The following is a 21352-nucleotide window of genomic DNA, read 5'->3' as shown; positions in this document are numbered from 1 at the left end:
AAAGACTGATCTTGGAAGCTACAGATCAAGGGTGGCAGTAGCCCCATCAAAATGCGTCCCAAGTGCCTGTGTGGAGCAGAGATGTCGGCTGATCCGGAGCTCTCACCTTGGACTGTGACAGGACAGAGAAGTTGACTTCTCTGCAGTTTGAGCCACTGGATTTGGAAGTCTCCTTATTACAAATGTGTAGGTTTTTATTCCAGTATAATCACTTTAGCTATTATCCCTTGACTGTTCTTTTTCTTGGCTGCTCCATCACATCTATATAAAAGCTCTTTAATTTCTCACTGTACATCAATATCTGGCTATATTTGTAGATGGAGCATTGCAGAAAATTTGGGGACAAAGGAAGAAAAACACTCTGAAGCAGCAGCTTGGCAGATGAGTCTCCAGTGTCCACACCAGCCCCACCTCGCTCTTTATTGCTGGCCTGCTTACCCCATCTGCAGCTCTACCCTGCAATGAAAGCACTTTAGGCCTTTCTTTATCTGATGTAAAGATGGTCAATAGTGGAAATATCAATTTCTCTTACAGGAAAGCCTATTTCCCCTCAGAGAGGGCAAAAACCGATGGCAAATAGTATGATGTCAGTGTATCTCTCCAGATCTGAGTTATTCAGTCATAAACAACACCACATATGAGACACTAAGGGCCCACGTTTGCCTAAACCAAGTTCAGCTAGTTCTTTTTCAGGCTCTCTACACTAAGAGTTCAAAGCACCCTGAGGTCCAATCTCATGTCTAGTTACTTTGTTATACCTTTTCTTGACACTTTCCTTTTTCTGAATTCTGAAAATATTCCCATTTTGTGAATAATAAGATAGACCCAGAAAGACTTAGCGATAACTGTGCAGGACCCTTGTGTTCTGTTTTCTGGGGGTTTCGTACACTTCTTTTGGCTTAAGCGCACCCCAAACCAGGAAATCCATCCACCATTCTAACATATCCCTCCTAAGCATTCTGCACTTAAGTTCTGAATGGAGAAAAAAAGAGTTAATATTTTGATACATGTTTAATTAAATTGAAAGGTAATGTAATTAGAAACAGGCAATACTATTACTTTCCTCTCTAGATGGAAAAGTCACTCCAGGAGACAACCTTCAAGGCTGTTTGGCTGTTCTCTGCTAACACTGAACTCACCTACATCACCTGCAGCAGAGAGAGAATTCAGCTCTGTTGAGGGCAGGCTAGAAGGAGAAGAAGGGACCTGGCCACCCATCAGACCCTTGTCACATGATTTAACTCTTCAGAAAAAGGGTGGGTGGGCTAGGTGGGAGAACGGATGGAGGCTCTCTTCCAACACTCAAAAATCGCAGGTGTTACTTTACGGGTTAAGAAACACAGGGCGAGGGAGGGATGGTTTCTTGAATACTGGATATTTCCCCCTTTTCTCTTTTATGTGAGGTTGTGTGCTCTCTAAGCAGAGATATTGATAAACTCCAGGCTTCCTGCTTGAATAGCGTCAGAAAAACCTGACATGACAAAGAGGACTGGAGGAAAAGCCACAACAGATGATCTGTTTCAACAGATCATCTGAAATGGATGAGGTCAAATAATGATGAAATGTGGGAAAAGTCACAGCTTCAAGTATGGACATGGGGGATGCAGCTCTGGAGAAAGCTGATATGCCACGAAGAACTTAGGAGAAATGGCTCGGACATGCTGGCTTCCTAATGGGGAGCTGAAAATAGTGGTTCCAGGCCCGCCTGCGCTTGGACAGGTCAGCGGCGCGCACCTGCTTGCCCCCGCACTGCGTGCACACAACACGGGCCGCAAGGGTTGGTTTCCCCACCCAGCCCTAACACAAAGCAGAGGTTCTCTCTAATGGAATGAGAGAGCGAAGCCCCACACGCCGCCGGCCTGCAGGAATGCAGGCTCCTAGCAGGCCTCCTGCTGTTCGTGGTTCTGTGTAGTCCCCTTCCCCACTCAATCTGGGCTGGCCCTGGGACTCGGGACAAAGCGGTAGCACTGGTGCCCTGCCTGTTCTGGACCTAGGCTTTAAGAAGACCTGGCAGTTTGGGGCTCTGTGCCAACAGGTAAGAAGTCCCGCCGGAGGCATTCCGTCCAGAGATCAGCTGGGAAGAGACGGGCCCTGAGATGACGGGCGTAGAGAGAGACCCCTGGCTGCCCCAGCCCCAGCGTCCCCCCTCCACCAGCCTTCTAGCCAGACACATGGGGAAGCCATTCTGGGGGTTTCCTCCCAGCCTCTATCTGACTGCAGCAGCGGGAGATACCCGGGGGGCGGGGGGGGGGGGGGGACGGGCAGAAATAATCACCCTGCTGAGCGCCAGCATGCCCTCAGAGCTGGGAGAGATAATAAAATGGCTGTTGTGCTCAGTAGCCACTAAATTTTGAGGTGGTTTGTTATGCAGCACAAGATAACCCAAAACAGGCATGTTTAATCTTCTTCTCTCAGGTCAGCCGCTTCCTGCTCAAGTTCCAGCATATTAATCCCAAAATTCCAAGAACTGAAGAGACTCAGGGGGTGAGGAGGACAGAGGGGACGGAGAAGACAGGGGTGCACGGTTGCCACATAGGGTAAAGTGGGAGCGAAAAGACCCCATTGGTAAGGGAGTCACGAGTGTCAAACATCAAATTTTGAAGGTATTTTTGTGTCACTGTTATAAATGCCCCACCTCTCTTATGTTCTTTCAATGCTTAGTAAAGGCTACAACCCACAAATTGCTTTATATGAGGAGAATCTTTATAATTATACATTAAGGAGCTGAATTCATGGCTGGTCACTTCCTAGGGAAAAATTCAGACCTCCAAGGAGAAGGCTTCCTTCCATGTAGGTGGACTCCACATACTGGCCTTGGGCGTCAGACTGTGAGCAGACATGACCTGCACTGCTCCTGAACAGAAGATTCTAGAGGCATTGCAAATTTCCACCAGGCCTTATGTTTCTGTGTCCTCTGCTTGACAAGGGCACATGCCCTATGAGAGCTGCTCCTTTATCCCAGGTCCCTAAATGAGAAGACACACAAACCTGCTCTCAAATCACAGCCTGGAGCCCAGCAATGGCAACCAAACCAAGTCACTGACCTGTAACTTGAGCAGGAAGTAAACATTTGTTGTAATCTGTTGTGATCTTGAGGTTGTTATGCACATTTACCTAGCAAGAGCCAACTAATATGAAGCCCAAACTCTAAAAGCTTCCAGAGGGAAGAGAGAAATCTGGTAACCTGCAAAGGGGACAAGTCAATGTCAGATGTAAGGTCAGGAATGTCATAGAGTCTGTCTTCAAAGTTGTAAGAGAAAATTATTACTGACTCTAAAATCTCTAACGGATAAAACTATAAAGATATTAGAATGTGTGCAAGGATTTCGATAGCCTACCATCCATGTACTCATCATGAAACAAAAATAACAATATGTGTGTGTACATACATATTCCATTATTTTTACCCTACCAAAATGAAAAGAAAAAATACTCTTTTTTTTTTTTTTGTTAGTGAGGGTATAGGGAAATAAGGGATGGTATAGAGAAATATGTAAGTTCATTAGTTTCTGCAGAATTTAGCAAAATGTATCAAAAATCCTAAAAATGTTCCACCTTTTGATCCAGCAATTTCATGTGCAGTAATTTATGTGAAAGAATCAGCATTGTCAATGTAGGCAAAGATTTAGCTGCTACGACTGGCATGAAGCATTATATGCAATAGAAATAATTGAAAACAGCCTAAATGTACATACTAGACAGGCATTAACTACAATGTTATATTTTAAAATTTTCCCTTTAAACAATTCATGAGTGCCATAAATTTTTTTAGAAAAGGCGACACAAAAGGCTATTCACTAAAAAATAAAACAATTTTTTTTTACCACTAGCCTTTAGCCAGTGAGTTTCCTCCTTGAAGGCAACTGATGCCAGTTTCCTTTTTAATCCTTTCAGAGACATTCTTCCGTGTATGTGTGTGTGTGTGTGTATGTGTGTGTGTGTGTGTGTGTGAGATATTTGTATAGTAGCACACTATTCACACTACTCTGCCCTTGGCTTTTTATACTCAGTTCTTCTTAGAGATTGTTCAGTATGAGCACATGGAGATTTACCTCACTCTTTTAAAGAAACACAGAGTTTTCCTTTGATGTGTGTCCTTAATTTATATAGCCATTTTGAGACGATCACATTTGTGGAAGATATGTAGAACATTTAATAACATGGATAGATTATTTAAAGTGAAAAAAAACATAATAATGCAGCAGATTACAAAGTAGTGGAGAGCCACAGTAACCTCTAAGTCTACAAATAGTCTCTTCCAAATGCTTGGGACACAAACACGCACATTCACATGAAAGCATGGCATTTGCCATTACAAATTCCTGGAACGACACATCTACTGTGCCCTTTGTCCTAGTGAGTTGGCTTTTGTAACCAGGGAAACAGCCCTGGTTCATGAGCTAAAGAAATATGGGGGAGATAGTCCAGCTAAAGATAACAAACAGGGTTATATTGTTTTCTGAGTTCTTGGTTCTCCCTCTCTTTTTATTTTTTTTGGCAGTTTTATGACTTTGATATTCAGTGATTGGTTCTCATCCACATTGTAGATTTTTATTGTTTTATTTCTTGATTTGAGAGAGAGGGAGAGAGGATCATCGATTTGTTGTTCCACTTGCTGATGCATTCATCAGTTGATTCTTGTATGTGCCCTGATTGGAGACTGAACCCATGAGCCTGGCACATCCAGATGACACTGACCAACAGAGCTACCTGGCCAGGGCTTGTCTGTAGGTTTTGAAAGCAGTGACAGGTACATAGGTAACCAATGCATAGAACTTGTTTGGTGAATCTTCATCCTTATTATGTTTGTTTGGACAACCACACATGGATACTGTGTGGGACGTTTCTTATTCCTTTGGTCCAGACAGCTTTGCTGAGCCTGGTGTCAATGTGCATATCTGGCTTTCCCACCGCTTTGAAGGCAAATTTCCAGATCTCTTTGCATGCCTGAGGGGCTTGCTTCTGGGAGCCCACTCCATGATGTACCTGTGAATGTTGATGGTGCATTCTCTGCTTACTATCTTATTGATTTCAGAAGAACACCTTCTCTCCACCTTTCTTTGCGGGGGCCACTTTGCTGGGCCCATGTTGGAAAAGCTGGGTGATCTTTTTATTATTATTATTATTATTATTTAAAAGAATTTTCTTTTTTTTTAATTGCTCAAATACATTTGTCTCCATTTTCCCACCACCACTTTCCCCTGCCCCACCCACCCCCATCTCCCACCCTCAATCCTTCCCCACTTCGGCTTTGTCCATGGGTCCTTTATACATGTTGCTTGATTTGACCCTTCCCCTTTTTTTCCCCATTACAGACCTCCCTTCTTCTCTCTTGTTACTGTCGGTTTCTTTTTTCTTTCAATGTTGCTGGTTATATTTCCCTTGCTTGTTTGTTTTGTTGATTAGGTTCCACTTATAGGTGAGATCATATGGCATTTGTCTTTCACACCCTGGCTTATTTCACTTAGCATAATGCTCTCCAGTTCCATCCATGCTGTCATGAAGGGTAGTAGTTCTTTCTTTCTTTCTGCTGTGTAGTATTCCATTGTGTAAATACATAGTTTTCTGATCCATTCATTTATTAATGGGCACTTAGGTTGCTTCCAGGACTTGGCTACTGTAAATTGTACTGCTATGAATATTGAGGTGCATAGGTTCTTTTGAATTGGTGTTTTGGGATTCTTGGGGTATAAGCCCAGCAGTGGAATTACTGGGTCAAAAGGCAGTTCCATTTTTAGCTTTTGAGGAAATTCCAAACTTTTCCACAGTGGCTGTACCAGTCTGTCTTCCCACCAAAGTGTACAAGGGTTCTTTTTTCTCCACAACCTTGCCAGCACTTGTTGTTTGTTGATTTGTTTATGATGGCCATTCTGACAAGGGTGAAGTGGTATCTCATTGTGGTTTTAATTTGCATCTCCCTGATGGCTAGTGATGCTGAGCATCCTTTCATATGTCTCTGGGCTCTGTATATGTCCTCCTTGGAGAAGTGTCTGATCCAGTCCTCTGCCCATTTTTTAATTGGATTGTTTGTCTTCCTGGATTGGAGTCATTTGAGTTCTTTATATATTTTGGAGATCAGACCCTTGTCCGAAGTATCATTGGCAAATGTATTTTCCCAAATGGTTGGTTCCCTTTTCATTTTGCTGATGTTTTCTTCAGCTATGCAGAAGCTTCTTATTTTGATGAAGTCCCATTTGTTTATTCTTTCCTGTATGTCCCTTGCTCTAGAGGACATATCACTGAAAATATTGCTGCGTAGAATACCTGAGAGTTCCCTGTCTATGTTCTCCTCTAGTATCTTTATGGTGTTGTGACTTATATTTAAGTCTTTCATTCATTTTGAGTTTATTTTTGTGTATGGTGTAAGTTGGCAGTTGAATTTTAATTTTTTGCATGCAGCTGTCCAGCTCTCACATCATCATTTGTTGAAGAGGTTATTTTTACTCCATTTTATGCTTCTGCCCCCTTTGTTGAAAATTAATTGACCATAATAACTTGGATTTATTACTGGGCTCTCTATTCTGTTCCATTGATCTATGTGTCCGTTCTTATGCCAGTACCAGACTGTTTTGACTACAGTGGCCTTGTAATATAGTTTGATGTCAGGTATTGTGATCCCTCCTACTTTGTTCTTTCTCAAAATTGCTGCAGCTATTTGGGATTGTTTATGGTTCCATATAAATTATTGAAATGTTTTTTCTATATCTGTGAAATACATAATTGGTATTTTGATAGAGATTGCATTGAATCTATAAATTGCTGTGGGTAGTATGGACATTTTGATGATGTTAATTCTTCCAATCCATGAACACAGTATATGCTTCCAGTTATTTCTGTCTTCTTTAATTTCTTTCTTCAGTGTTGTGTAGTTTTCTGAGTATAGGAACTCTACCTCCTTGGTTAAGTTTATTCCTAGGTACTTTGTTTTTCTTGTTGCTATAGCAAGTGGGATTTTTTTCCTGATTTCTGATTCTGGTATTTCATTGTTGGTGTACAAAAATGTCTTCTATTTCTGAATATTGACTTTGTATCCCACTGTTTTAAGGCTTGGTGATCTTCACATGCTTTTCTTTTCGATGCCCACTAGTGATGCCAGCCAGCCTCAGAGTATGAGCATCCAAACCCAGGCATCCCTGCTGCTGGAGGCCAAGCCAGGGGCAGACTTCACCACCACCTCCTTGGCTTGCTAATGATTGAGTCAGAATATATCAGAGGAATGGACTAGTCAATCAGAGTGACCAGAGGCCTTTCAGTCCTGCAGAAACTATGAAACCAATCCTAGCAGGAAAGCTGGCTGGAGTCCTTGGGGTCAGCCTGGCCTGCCTCATCCGAGTTTTCCCCTTTGGCCTCACTCTGGCTGGATGCTGGACCCTCATTGGGAAGCAATGACAAGAAGGCAGGAGACTGGCTCAGACCCTGATAGTTTGAAAAGCCTACCATAGCTGGGACCTTATCTCTGCTCCCCACAAGGGGTGCTTGTATTGAAACAAGCAACTTCAACAAACAAACAAACTTTTATTTTGGAATAACTCCAGATTTATAGAAAAGTTGCAAAGGCACTGCTGATACTTCCTGTGTACCCTCACCCAGTTTTCCCTAATCTTACATTATCATGGTTCATTTTGGTAAATTACTATTAACTAAATTCCAGGTTTTATTTCACTAGTTTGTATTTATTTCATTAGTTTTTCCACAGGTGTCCTTTTATTTTTGTCCCAGTATCCCGCCCAGGATCCCACACTGCATTTTGTGGTCATGTCTCCTTAGTCTCTGTTCTGTCACAGCTTCGTAGTCTTTGTCTTTCGTGACATTGATAGCTTTGAAGAGTATTGGTCAGATATTTTGTAGATTGGCCCTCAGTTTGGGTTTGTCTGGTGTTGATTTCTCACGATTGCACTGGGACTGTGGGTTGTGGGAAGAACACCAGAGGCGAGTACCCTCCTCTTCACACTAGAGCAGGGGATGCGTGACATCAACTGATCACTGTGGACGCCAACTTGGATCACATTGGTAGGGAGGTCTGCCAGATTTCTCCACTCTAAAGTCACTATTTTTTTTCCTTTTCATACTTTATTCTTTGGAAGAGAGTCACTAAGGGGAAGGGAGCTGAGTTCTACCTCTTGGGGGGAACAGTATCTACATATATCATTTGGACTTCTGTGAGGAAGGTTTGTCTGGCCTTCCTTTGTTTACATTTTTTTTCAATCTGTTACAAGCATCCTTTTAATTAAAAATAATAAATACTTTTGTTTAAGTGAAGGGGTTGGTCCGGTGCTTATGCTTTTCATAAAGCTTACTGTCCTCCTAATGGGAATAAGAACAAGGACTCTAGAAGCCAGTTGCACCTCAGCTCTGCCATGTATTAGTCAGGACAAGTCTCGTACTCTCTCCACGCAGTTTTCCTTTTTTTTTTGAAAACGAGCATATCAAATACTAAAAACTTTATAGAGGTGTAAAGATTCAAGAAGATAACTTACCTTAAACATATAGCATAGGGTCTAACAAATAGTTCATGCTTAATGAATATGAGCTGTTATCACATAATTTATTAAATTAAGAAGTATATATGTGCATTAGCAGATGAATACATGCATGCACAGAATCAATGGTTAATGATATCCTTAATAAATTTTATTTTCTTCTCTTTGTATATTTGTACATTCTAAGTTTTCTATAATAAATATTTATTGTTTTCCTTGTAAGAGAACAAAATAATAAAAGTTATTTTTCCAGATTAATAATACCTGGCACCACTGAAAGTGTTGAAAATGACCACTTTCTCATACCACTGCTGGGAAGAAAACTTGCTAAATCTTTTCTGAAGAATGTCTTGGCAATAAGTGTCAGAGACATTAAAAATTTGCAAACCATCTGACTAAGCAATCCCATTTCTAGCTGTTTATCCAGATGAAACTATTGTACAATAAATATGCACAAAGATTTATCCATACAAATGTTCAGTACATCAATTATAAAAGCAAAAACTGGTAATAACTGTATCTTATTTATGAATTATATATATATAGTCAAAAATCACTTTGTAAAAGAGTGTTTAATGAATTTTTTTAAATGTTCACAATATGTTTAAGTGAAAAAGGGCAGTTACAAGAATTATGGCCAGCATAATTTTATTTTAGTAACACACACATACACACATGAGCACACAATAAAAGCTGTTTAAACATATATCTAAATGGCAACAACTATTATCTCTGGGTAACTGGATCACGAGTGACTTCCTATTTTCTTTTTGGTTTTATCTGTATTTTTCAGATTGCCTATGAGAAACCTAAATTATTTTTGGATGTAGAAAAAGCCGATGCTATTTTTAATAGGCTCATCACAGAGAATTTGGAGAACAGAAAATATTTTATAGAATAGTTTTTCATAATTCTACTGCTTAGGACTAACCATTGTTAACAATTTGTTGTATTTTTTCCAGTCTTTTATATGAATTTGTGCATAATTTTTTCCATTCCCCTCTCCTATCCAATTTAGGATCATATCATATGTGATGTTTTGTATTCTGCTCTTTTTCACTTAACAGACAATGAGCATCTCCCTAAGTCTTGGATACTTTTTAAAACAGTGTTACAAACAAACAAACTAGTGGGGCAGATGTGCAGAAACTGATGAACAAAGATTCATTAGAAAATGAACAAGTTCCTAAGTAGTATTATACGGTGAGAATAGAAAATACTCACCACGCACTTAATTTTGGTTATTTCTTAATATGAAGAATTGTGGGGAAATGTTTGGAGGTTTAAATTTTTAAAATAATATGAATATTGTTATATCTCTAGAATCAGAAAAATAATACGGATTCTAAAATAAATAAAACCCCCATTGTTAAAGGGCTGTACGATATTCCCCTATACCCTAAGATTCTCCTGTTGGTGGACATTTACATTTGTTTCTGCCTTTTCACTACTATAAATAATGATAATGCTAGGATGAGTATCTTTGTTTTCAAGCCTTTTTCTGAGCTCATGATACCCTGTCACAAATTTGAAGGAGTATTCCCAGATCAATTTGTGTGTATTAATCTTAAAGGATTTTGCTTGAAATGCATGCTAGCATATAAATGTATGCTTGTATATACAGAGCAACAGATTTAACTTTCTATTTCTTCATAGAAATCAACAAGACCCCTCAGTTTATGGCTTCTAATTTACTTAGAGAATTTCTCAATGGAAAAAATGTATTCTCTTTGGAAATATATTCCAGAGTCTTATTTGAAAACAAATTTCTCAACCCCAATAGAAACTTTAAAATCTGGCCTAATATGCTACAACAGAAAAATGGAGGCAATAGATCAATGTTATTGAGTTATTAAGCTAATACATTGAGGGCCAATTCACTGCTGGCATTCTAATATAAAATTGAGCAGAGACTCTAAATAAAAAAAGATAAATTAAAATATAAATGTCATCAATCCTTGCCTTTATTCTGTATCCTAATTTTTTTAATTTATTGATTTTAAAGAGAGAGGGGGAGAGAGAGAGAGAAACATTGACTTGTTGTTCCACTTATATATGCATTCATTGGTTGATTCTTGTATGTGTCCTGACCGGGAATCAAACCCGCAACCCTGGTGTATTGGGATGACACTCTAAGCAACTGAGCTACCTGGCCAGGGCTCCTCCACCCTATTTTTAAAAAATAAATATACTATTAATCTTTTTAAAAAGTAAGCTTGAGATGTAATTTACATACCATAGAATTCACTCTTTGAAAGTACACAATTTGATAGTTTTTAGTATATTCACAGACTGTACAACCATCACAACTATCTAATTTTAGAAAATTTTCATTATTTTTGCTTGTGGAAATTATTTCCTGTGTTATTTTAAAATCATTTTACATAGAAGGTGCCTCAAATCCATTATCAAACAAGGCAATGAAATAGTTAAATAAACAAATACAGTTTTGACCACCAAATGCCAAACATTAATCTGTGTTTAACACTTCTTTGGGTCTTTAACTTTTCAAGGCCTTGATTTCCTTATCTGTAAAATCAGAAGTTTGGCATGATATCACAAAGGACTCTCTGATTTAAATTTTTTGTTTTTATGGAGCATTCACATGACTGTTCCCATTTCACGATCACTTCCGTACCATCACTTTGGTTAGAGCTGGGCTTTGCTTACACAGAAGAGGAGGCTGCCCTCACTTAGAAATGTGATGAGACCTACCCAAAAAGGAAACAAGCACCTTGGTCTAGTGTGGGGCTACCCATTTATTGAAGGAGACACTGTTTCTACATAGTTATTCTAACTAAGGCTGTTGGCCTCACAGAAATTACAAATATCTGGACGTAAGAATTTAGTGAAAATTGAAAATGCCCCAAAGCAAGGGACTTGGCTTCAGGCAATTAATGCTTACCACTGTTAAATGAATAAAATAGGTGAAAGTTTGGTGGAAGTTTTATTAAAGTTTTAGAGCCAGCTCTGCCATTCCCTCCCTGGCTACCTCTCTGAACTTGAGATTTCTTACTTTAAGAAGAACAGTATCTAATTCCTACGGCATTTGGGAGAGTATATGAGAGAATACACATAAAGCATTCAGTACGATGTCTGACATCTGAAAAGGATTTAATGTAATTTAGCTCCCTTGGGCCAGTTAACCTACCACAAACATAAAGGCCATCAGAAAAAAGGTAATAATACATGTATGTAAATCTGTAACACATACATTAACTGGTGAAATTGGATGAACTGAAAAAACCATAATTTGTCACCATAATGCATCAATAATTTGTATTTCAGCATGATAGCTGCTTATATTTAGAATATTGATTTAAAATACTTCCTTTTCATTATATAAGGCTTGAGATTTCTATCATTTAATGCTTCTTTCTAGCTTTGAGCCTGTCAAATTTCCTAAAATATTCAACTGCACTAGTCTGTCAGTAATGCTACCTTACAGGTTTAGAAATTCTAGAAATTAAAAAACTACAAGAAGAAAAAAAACTTGGTAAATTTGTGCAAGATAAGATAGCTGGTGGCTAGCAAGTTGAGATAAATTAAAAATACCGTAAATAATGTTCTGGGATTTTACATACTGAGAGTGCTGGAAAATCTCCTGGCAATGTTGCTAGATTGAGTCTTCTTGGGATTCAGCCAAGGATGTACTTTAATTCTTAGGAACTGTGCAATTTGAAAAGTGAAGTTTCAATTTCACTTGTACTTAATAGCTATTCTCTCAGGCATGTGTTTTCTTCTTTGTTGATGTTATTGATCAAAGGGCATGTTGCACCCTTACTGGGCAAGAACGACAGTCTTCCTTTTCAGAGAGGCGTCTAGCTCATCTGTTGATGGTGTGCCATGGTCTGTGGCAATGAGCAGATTAAAGTGCTTACGAAGGCAAAACAACAGCAATAACAAAACAAAAACTAAGCCCCGTGTTGAATACTATAAACCATCTAATACCTCTTAAATGACTTAGGTTTGCTTAAAAAAGTAAAAGCTGGCCTCTTGCAAAGCAGCCGCACCACCAGGATTTTGCACTTGCCACCATGGATCGAGTGCCTGCAGCAGAGAGGATGGAGGAAGAAGATCTCAGAGTGGATTGGGAAGGTGGGAGGACATGGGACTAGTTCCTCCCTTGTGAAGCAGATAGAGCACAGTCCCTAAAAGGCCCTTTCTCTGTCCTCACCTCGCCCAGCAATCTGTGACAGACCTGAGAACATGAGGGCGGAAGAGGACAAGGGAGGGATGGCAGTTGTTAATTTACGCCATTTCCTAAAATATCATAGCTGGAAGAATTCTTAAAAACAAAGAGTTTGACTACTTCATATTCTAGATGGAGAAGCCAGAGAGAGAAGGGAACGTGCTCAGCACAGTGCATATGGTAGCACAGTTGGCTTTAGAGCCCGGCCAAGGTGTTTCCCCTTCCCTACACTGGCCCAGGTATGCTCTTGCTAAGAAACGCTGGCCTGGGATGGCACTGCTAAGTCCTCGAAGCAGACGTGGTTTGCGGGAGGCACATTTCTGCCTCCATTCCTCAACCCCGGCAGTGCCATCCACTCCCCATCCCTGAAGAAAGACGTGGTGCCCTCAGGCTGCCGTCCAGCCTCCCACCAGCCGCCCAGCCCCAGGCCACGCTCTGTTTTCTCAGCACACTGACCGCAATCAGCTCTTGGGAAAGAGATTCCTTTAATCAAGTTCACATGAAAACTCTAACTGGTGCTTATCTCCCTAATCTTCTCAGTAGGATTACTTTTGGAACCCAGATGAATTTCTAAATGTTAAATATTTAATGCAGAATGAGGAAAGGATTTTTATCTCTTCTAGACCAGTCAGCCTGTGGGGCAGAATTAGTCATGGTCTTGCTCTACTTCAAGTCATAAAGGGCTCAGGATGCAGGAAAGGCAAGGGGGAAGAGGTTCTTTGTCCCAGGGTTTTTTTTTTTGTTTTTTGTTGTTTTTTTTTTAATACTGCAAATTTATTGATGGAAGTCTTGTTTCTATAAAAAGGCCACTAAAACTTATAAGCACTTAATCAAAGTAATCAAAGAACAAAAGGAATACATTTGCATACATGTATAACTGAACTGTCGAGGCACCCATCCAGCAGAGCTTTCTGGAGCTTGGGGCAGTAGTAGCCCTGGGTTACATTTGGGATCTGGGTTTGGAAAAGGATGGACGTGGGAGTTCTTGAAGCCAACTCAGGCCTCCAAACCCATGCTTTAGAGGGAATGTTTGAGTCAATTTTGGTGAGGGATTTTTTTTCTAAGTGAGATTACATTTAAGGAATAACAGAGCAGGGCATCTAAATAGATGTCAATCTCTAAAACAAGTGCATTTTAGGGATTTGTTTGAATTCAGTCTAAGATTATTTTCCAACTTAGTTTATAGAAGATAGTGCTGGTGTTTTATAGGGGCTCTTAGATTAAACAAGATTAAATAGAGGGTGATTTTTCAGGATAAAAATTGCAGGTAGTAAAAAGAGATTAGCAAATCCAGGAGGGAGGAAATTGAAAAACGGAGCAGGTATTTGTCAGAGCAGGAGAGTGGAGTGATAGGTATTTGGTGAAGGAAGAAACTTGAGGACAATAGGGAAAGGATTCAAATCCAAGAAAAGTAGCTGTGTGGCTAGAACGAAGGATGAGTAGGAAAGAGGCAGGGAGAAATGGTGGGAAGGGGATTTACAATGGGGACTGTTGCGGGACAAGTGAGAAAATACCAATTGTTCCTCTGCTTTCTTTTTTCTCTCTCTGCAAGAGTTTCTTAAAGCTTAGGACTGACTTTCCTTCTCACTTGGTGCTTCCTCACTTGCTCAGGACTAGGAACCCTTCATGTGATTTCAATTGCTGGAATACACAGATGAAATAAAGACTTGCATCTCTACCCTGAATCTCTTCCTTTTTCTCTCGTTTAGCTTCCTACAGCTAATTATCCCAGACGGCTTAATGAACTCAACATTAAACTTGTGTATTCCCAGGCTTAAAATGCTTTTTCTTCACAATTGAGCTGTACCTCCCCAGCCAACTCTTCTATCTTTGATGATTCCAACGCTTCAGGGCATCCCTGGGAGTCACAGGGCAGATTATTTCACTACTGGGTGTTTCCTGGTAAGGTCTTCATTGGTGCCTTTCCGGTTAACCCCATTAGGCTGCTTCTTTTTGATGGCTACTTACTCCATTAAAGCCTCGTTTTCCTCTGTTTTTTTCCCAGGACTTGACAACTTGATAGTTTTTGCCAGGCAATAAGCAAACATTTAAAATAGTGTCAATGAACTAAATTGGTGTAAAAAGAAAAACTTGACATTTTTCTTTGCTGGAAATAAGAGCCTTTTCATGTTGGGAATGCAAAAGGCACCACCAAATCAAAGACATGAGCAGCTGGGTAGGATGAAGGTTCACACTTCTTTGGGAGGAAACATGGCAACCACTGTATTAAAAGAAATTCCATGGACTTCTTTTAAGGGACCATATACTAACTGTAGAAGTTAATATAATCTAGAAGTACTAAGGGTAATAAAAGTAATAATCAATATTTACATAGCTGTTTATATGGTAAAGCATATTAACATAATTGCTTCATTTAATACTTTGAACTACCTAAGGTATTAAAATTCTCATTTTAGGTCAGTGTTCTTCTCATTTTAGAGTTAGAGACACCGATGCCAAAATTTGACCTCTGGTAGATGTCTTTCTAGTGAGAGAGAAAGAGGGAAAATGTGCCAAGACAACGGCACAAGCCATACTGAATGCTCAAAGGTACCAGTGATGTTTTGGTGAGAAACTCTTTTCATGCAATTAGATAAGCCTTTTCCTGAGGAGCACACAACATGACCGCTAGCTGAAGTCTGCTGAATGGGAGGATAAGTGGGGAGAACTGTTTAAAAAACAAAACAAAACAAATCAAAACACCCATCAGGACCTGAACTGATGGTTTATTTGCATAAAAGGTAGAAAACATATATGTAGTCTAGCATCTATGCAGTTATCTAACAAAACCGTGAGTATCTTTCTTGCAAAAAAGAGGGAAGGTTTCTCTTAGGCCACTGTAAACAAACCCAGTAAATTCCTAGCAAGAACGTATTCATATATTTGGTAAAATACAATGTCTAGATCATTTCTTCCCTACGGAGTATAGATTTTCTGCATATGGTTGTTACACATGTCTTCTGAGAAGATGACGTCCTTCTTGAAGTACAGCAGCCCTGACTAAAATAAGTAAGATCCACAGACAGAGGCCTGTGTGTAGTAGGAAAGAATGATCTTTAGGCTCCCTAGAGAGTACTTAGAGCTCTAGGTTAAATAACGTCAGATCCTATGCCTTACATTAAGTGTGCATATTATTTGAGGACATGCTTCTCAACTGTAATACATGGTGTGCCATTTTAAAACATACTGTGTGTTTCAGTTATTTATTGCTATATCACAAAACATCCTGATCATAGTGGCTTAAAACAATAATGATTTGTTATTTTCATAATTTTGTGGGTTGACTGGGCTCAGCTGGGCAGTTACACTGACCTACTAGATGCTGGCTGGGGACATGCATTTGGCTACATTCAGCTGGTGGCTGCACTGAGTGGGAAGGCCCAAGAAGGCTTTACTCACGTGACTGGCCCTTGGGTGCTCTTCCAGTGGCATTTCCCTCCATGTGGTATTTTATCACCTGGCAGTCCAGCCTACACTTCTTTACAGCGTGGTGGCTGGCTTCCTCAGAGACAGAAAGCAAAATTGTCAGGCCTTGCAAGGAGCTGGCCCAGAAAGGCACAGTGGCACCTCTGCTGCATCTGTTTGTCTAAGGAAGTGAGGGTCATAAGGCAGGGAGGAGGGAAGGAGCTTCACCTCCTGGGAAAAGGAGAAGAAAAGTATCATTGCAAAAGGCATATGGGATGGAGGTAATAGTTGCAGCCATTGATGGAAAGAATCTAATCTTTCAAGCATTAGCGCCATTAAAAATAATGAAAGCAGAAAGGTTAGTTCAAAAGAAAATAAAAGAATTGAGGCATATTTAAACAATGACCTCATTTGTTTTTTATCCCATTGTTTTTCTCTCTTTTGATCATCATTCTAAGTTTGCTCTTGAGCCTTTTCACCTTTTTAAACCACAGATACTATTACGATAGCCTGGAATTAAAGTTGCAAGAAAATTTCATATCTTGTCGCTTAAGTATTGTAAAGAATCAGAGAAATATTCTCATGAATTGAAAGAAAAAAAAAATCTAACAGCCTCAAAGTAAAGTTGTAAAGACGTTCTCAGGAATAGGCACATAGCCAGTCAGACTGGAGAAGATTTTGTTAGTTTTTCCATTTGTAAAATTTCCCAGCTCAAGGCACAAAAAGGAATAGTTGCCATGCCAGCTGTTCAGATATTCCAACTGATGGGAAATTAAATAAGAAGCTCTGGAATTTATACGTGAAGATGACAATTTTTCTTACCTAAATACAAAGTATTTGACAATGGACTAACAGGTGAGTTAAACAGAAATAAGGAGACAGAAATATTTCTAACTTTTATTTAAGTAAGCTAAAGAACATATTCAGGTTAAGTTATTTGTACAAAGTCACCAAGTATTTAATCCCACACTAAAGCTTTCTAAATTTTCTTACACTAGATTTAAAAAAAGTTATGCGTTTATATACTTAATACAACTAAAAAGACTCTGTAGCTAATTGTTTCTAGCAGCATATATTGCCACTGTGCTAATTATCAAACACTAATATATAGCCATAACTTCATGTGATGTAAATAAGTTCTAAAATAATAGGTAGATACACAACGTCCTCAAATACTCTTGAGAGAGATGGTTAGTGACTAGTGTTCACAACAGAAAATTTTTAACTTTAGAAATACAAGTCATTTATATGCCTGTTAAGTAGACTAACCAATTCTCAGCTTGAATAAATTATAGGTTACATATAAAGTTGACTGAGCCCAAGTCCCTGCTGCTGAAATATAAAACAACCATAATTCAGATATATTTGTAGAATATTTTTGATTCAATTATCATTTACTGGAACTACTAGAAGTTTTACTGAGGTTAGAAATGTACTAAGTGTTCTTTGCCTTAATGGTTATCTTAAATTTATGTTCCAAAGCATATGTGTCGTTTCTAAGCTAATCAGAGTTAGAGTAAAACATCAAAAAATGATTACACATTATTCTGCATTTTAAAAGCACACTTATTTACATTAAAATCTAGTGATAATTAGCTTTAAAATCCACTTTAGTTTATAAAATTTAACCTCCACTAGACAGTTGCCTGCAAACTACCATTGCCTTGCTGGAACTAGCAGGGAGTAGAGTGAGAGAGAGAGAGAGAGTCTATGTGTGTATAAGAAATCAAGCAAGAGAGAGACGAGAGAGAAATATATTTAAGAGAGATCTTCAAGCTCCAAGCTAGATCATAAATACTCAAATTTGCCTTGGTATTGCTAATGAAAAACAACCTCTCTAGCAAGCATCTTCTAGAGGGAGATGTGTCCAGGGCACAAAGCTGAAGGAGAGCCTTAGATCATCTAGTTTATCTGCTTTCTTACTATACGAATGAGAAAATGAAGGCTCAGAAAAGTTACAGGCCTGGAACCAGGTGTCCTAACTCCCAGATCACGTGGTATTTCTATTATTCTCTAAACTACCACTCTTAAAGACTTTTGGTTGTCTACTAAAACAAGAGCGAAGTTGTTGAGTTAAAGATTTTAATCTAAGACAAACCCAGAACATTACTTAAACTTGTGAATGGCATTTTATCTTTATGTCTTAACTATACACATTAAAAATAGGTATGTTTGCGATTCATCTAATATCTTACACTGTCTGCACAATTTTTTCTCTTTGTGGAATTTTAGGGTCATTCCTCTTCTGGTAATAATGTTTTAATTAAACAATTTTTTTTTTGGCGGGGGGAGGGAGAATTCTGTGCCGTCAGCTCTAAAACCACAACTGGAAATCAGTGATGGTGACAAATGACTAAGTGACATCTTTTAAACAAAAAATTGTAATTCTATAGCAAGTAAGCAAAAGAACTATAAAATATTGTCAGAATTAAATTTTTTTTTCAAATAATGTATTAATTTTCTTTTGTCTTGTAGTTTGGGGAATCTGCTACAACAATGAATGCAGTGTGTGACAGGGACATCAACTCTCTGCTCACCCCCTCCTCCCTCCCTGAAACCTTTGTTTTCATCCTTAACTCACTCAGTCATCTCCCTAATCCCAAACATTCAAATGCCCCTTGAACACGACTTTCTAATGCTTTAGTCTTGTCAAAATAATCTTCAAAAAGTGACCCCGCTAAAAAGGCTTTGTGGTTGGGGCAAGTGGGAACAATGACTACATTCAAATAAACAGGGACTAAAGACAGTCCAAGGAAATAGGCTTACGTGGCTGATAGAGGTCTAATGAGATACCATTTATTCTCTTCTTCCCCAAGCAGCAGGAGCACTAAGAGGAAACAACTGTCTTTTTTGATTCTCTGTAAAGTGCTCCGCAATTAAAAACACTTAAAAGACAAACAACTGAGTGGAGATTCTCAGGTACGTGTGGAAGGTCAGGAAACCAGGGCGCGCAGAGGTCACGCCAGAAAAGGGCGTATGTGGGCAGCGCCCCTCACCGTGACAGCGCAGTATTTGTGCAGCACCGAGGAAAGAGCCACATAAATAAATAAAAAAGCTGGCAAGCTGGCTCGGGTGAGCAAGATCCAGGTAAGCCAGAAACGGAACAAGACTGTGAAGGAAAGGCGTGGTTACAGAATTGTGGGGGCTTCCGAGAAGAGACCGGAGCAAAGCTATTTGCTGAGGATAAGTTTTACAAAAGTCAAGACTTGATTTGGGTACTAGACCCAGGAGTGCAGTTGTCTTTCACGTGGCTGAGAAGTGCAATGGAATCTGCATAGTACAGCGGTGGGAAATGTGCCCTGGAAAGAGAAAAATGCTGCAGTTGGAAATTTGCGCGCCCGGGTGACTCAGGCAGCAGCGGTGCTGGGAGGCCAGGTCGTTCCGGGGAAGTCAAGGATGCAAACGTCATCAGAAACTAGGGGCTTCGTGGTAACATGGCTGCACCAGAACATTTTTCTAAGCATTACATGCTTGCTTCTGTCCAGTGATACATAAATAATGGATGTGTCTAAGGAAAAAAATGGAGAAATGCTAGTTTGAATTCTTAAGTATAAGCGAAAATAAGGGAAGACGATTCCCCTTCCAACCTCTGCCTCAAGCTCCACTGTTGTTTGAGGCACAATTTTAAGCAGAATGGATAATGGAGTCTCGCGCTGTCTTGATTTCTGCATGTGTTGTGTTACGCAGATATAATAAGAGCTGGGGTAGCATGAGTGGTTTGGCAATAAAGAGGCTTACATAATAAAAACTATGAAAGCTAAAATGAAATCTTTTAGCGAAGTTGCCTTTTATCTTTTACTTTTCATTTTCCTTGCACCTGCGGTACCATCTCATTAAAAATTCAAGAAACAGCCCTGGCTGGTGTGGTTCAGTGGATTGAGCACTGGCCTGCAAACCAGAACATCGCTGGTTCAGTTCCTAGTCAGGGCACACGTGTGGGTTCCCAGTTGGAGGTGTGTGAGAGGCAACCGATTAATATATATGTTTCTCTCCCTCCTTCTCCCTCCCTTCCCCTCTCTCTAAAAATAAATAAAATCTTAAAAAATTCAGAGGCACACTTATTGATAGTAAGATGAAAATAAGGAGTCCCTAGCAGCTTATGTTCACACTCAGAATGTTAAATGGCCAAGTAAGCTCAATGAGAATGTTCTCCCAGTAAGCAAGGAACTATTGCTTAGATGCCACAATTCTTCAGTAAAGACATGCTCTCTAACTGAATTAGATTCTCTGGAGGTTTACATAGCCAGGTTTATCAGTGCAATCGACTTTTAGAGATGCATATAAGGAGTTACTGCATTTTCTTAAAAAACACCTGATGCTTAGTGTCTTGGTGTCAGATACGAGAGATCTCTAGACTTATGGGTATTTGCAAAATGTTTGGGTGAGCACGCCAAACCTAGGAGCAGGAAAGAGTTAATGAAAGTAATAATCTTAATATTTATTGATAGGAACATCACTCTTTTGTGTCTTTATGCCAGACAGGGATAGAGAGCACTGTGCTGTGATTTACATGAGTTCCTTGTTAGCAAACTAAAAGAACTTTAAATATTCTGCATCATTCTTAGATGTCCAGGATAAAAAGCATCTACTACAATGCTTCAAAATTTATGTATATTTACAGTCAAGTTTATTTGGGAAAATATCCCAACCTAAATTGCCTCTCCTTTTGAGGTGTTTTGTTTGCCTCCCCGACTTTGTTTTCTGTTAAGAGACACAAAATGAAGTTAACTGAGAGGTAATTTACCTGCTCTCAAAAACGTTTACAAACCTGGTGCACAAGTTAGGGCTGCACAAGTTCATAGATGCTGTGGATGCAAATGTTTGGAAGAGAATGTTGTTTATCAACTATTTAGAAAATGTACCCAAGAGGATAGGTTTAGGTAGCGAGATTTACCCAGGAGGAGAAAAGGATAAGAAACCATGATGTACCAAAGGACAGCATTAGAGTCCACAGTTAATTATCCCAGGGTGTTACGAGGATGGGAATTCCTTGCAGTTTACCCACTATTTGCTATGTAAATGTATGACATTATTTCTAGCTAGCTTTAAAAATAGAACTGTTAATGTCTCATGAGACAGAGAAAGTGGAGTCTGCCCTGGGATCAAGGAATAAACCTAGGTGACATTTCAAGGTTCCCTTCCCACACCAATACAAAAACAGAATAAAACACCAGAATCACTCAACAGGCCTGGTTACAATAAGAGTGAATTAAAATGCAGTACCATAAAGTCATTCCTCACAGAAACAACAGCGAAGCGAGCTATTTGATATTGC

Source organism: Pteronotus mesoamericanus, unplaced genomic scaffold, assembly GCF_021234165.1.
Source record: "Pteronotus mesoamericanus isolate MK-2021 breed Mesoamerican mustached bat unplaced genomic scaffold, CSHL_Meso_final contig_101, whole genome shotgun sequence".
Taxonomy (NCBI): Eukaryota; Metazoa; Chordata; class Mammalia; order Chiroptera; family Mormoopidae; genus Pteronotus; species Pteronotus mesoamericanus.
Note: the sequence above shows the minus strand (reverse complement) of the source record.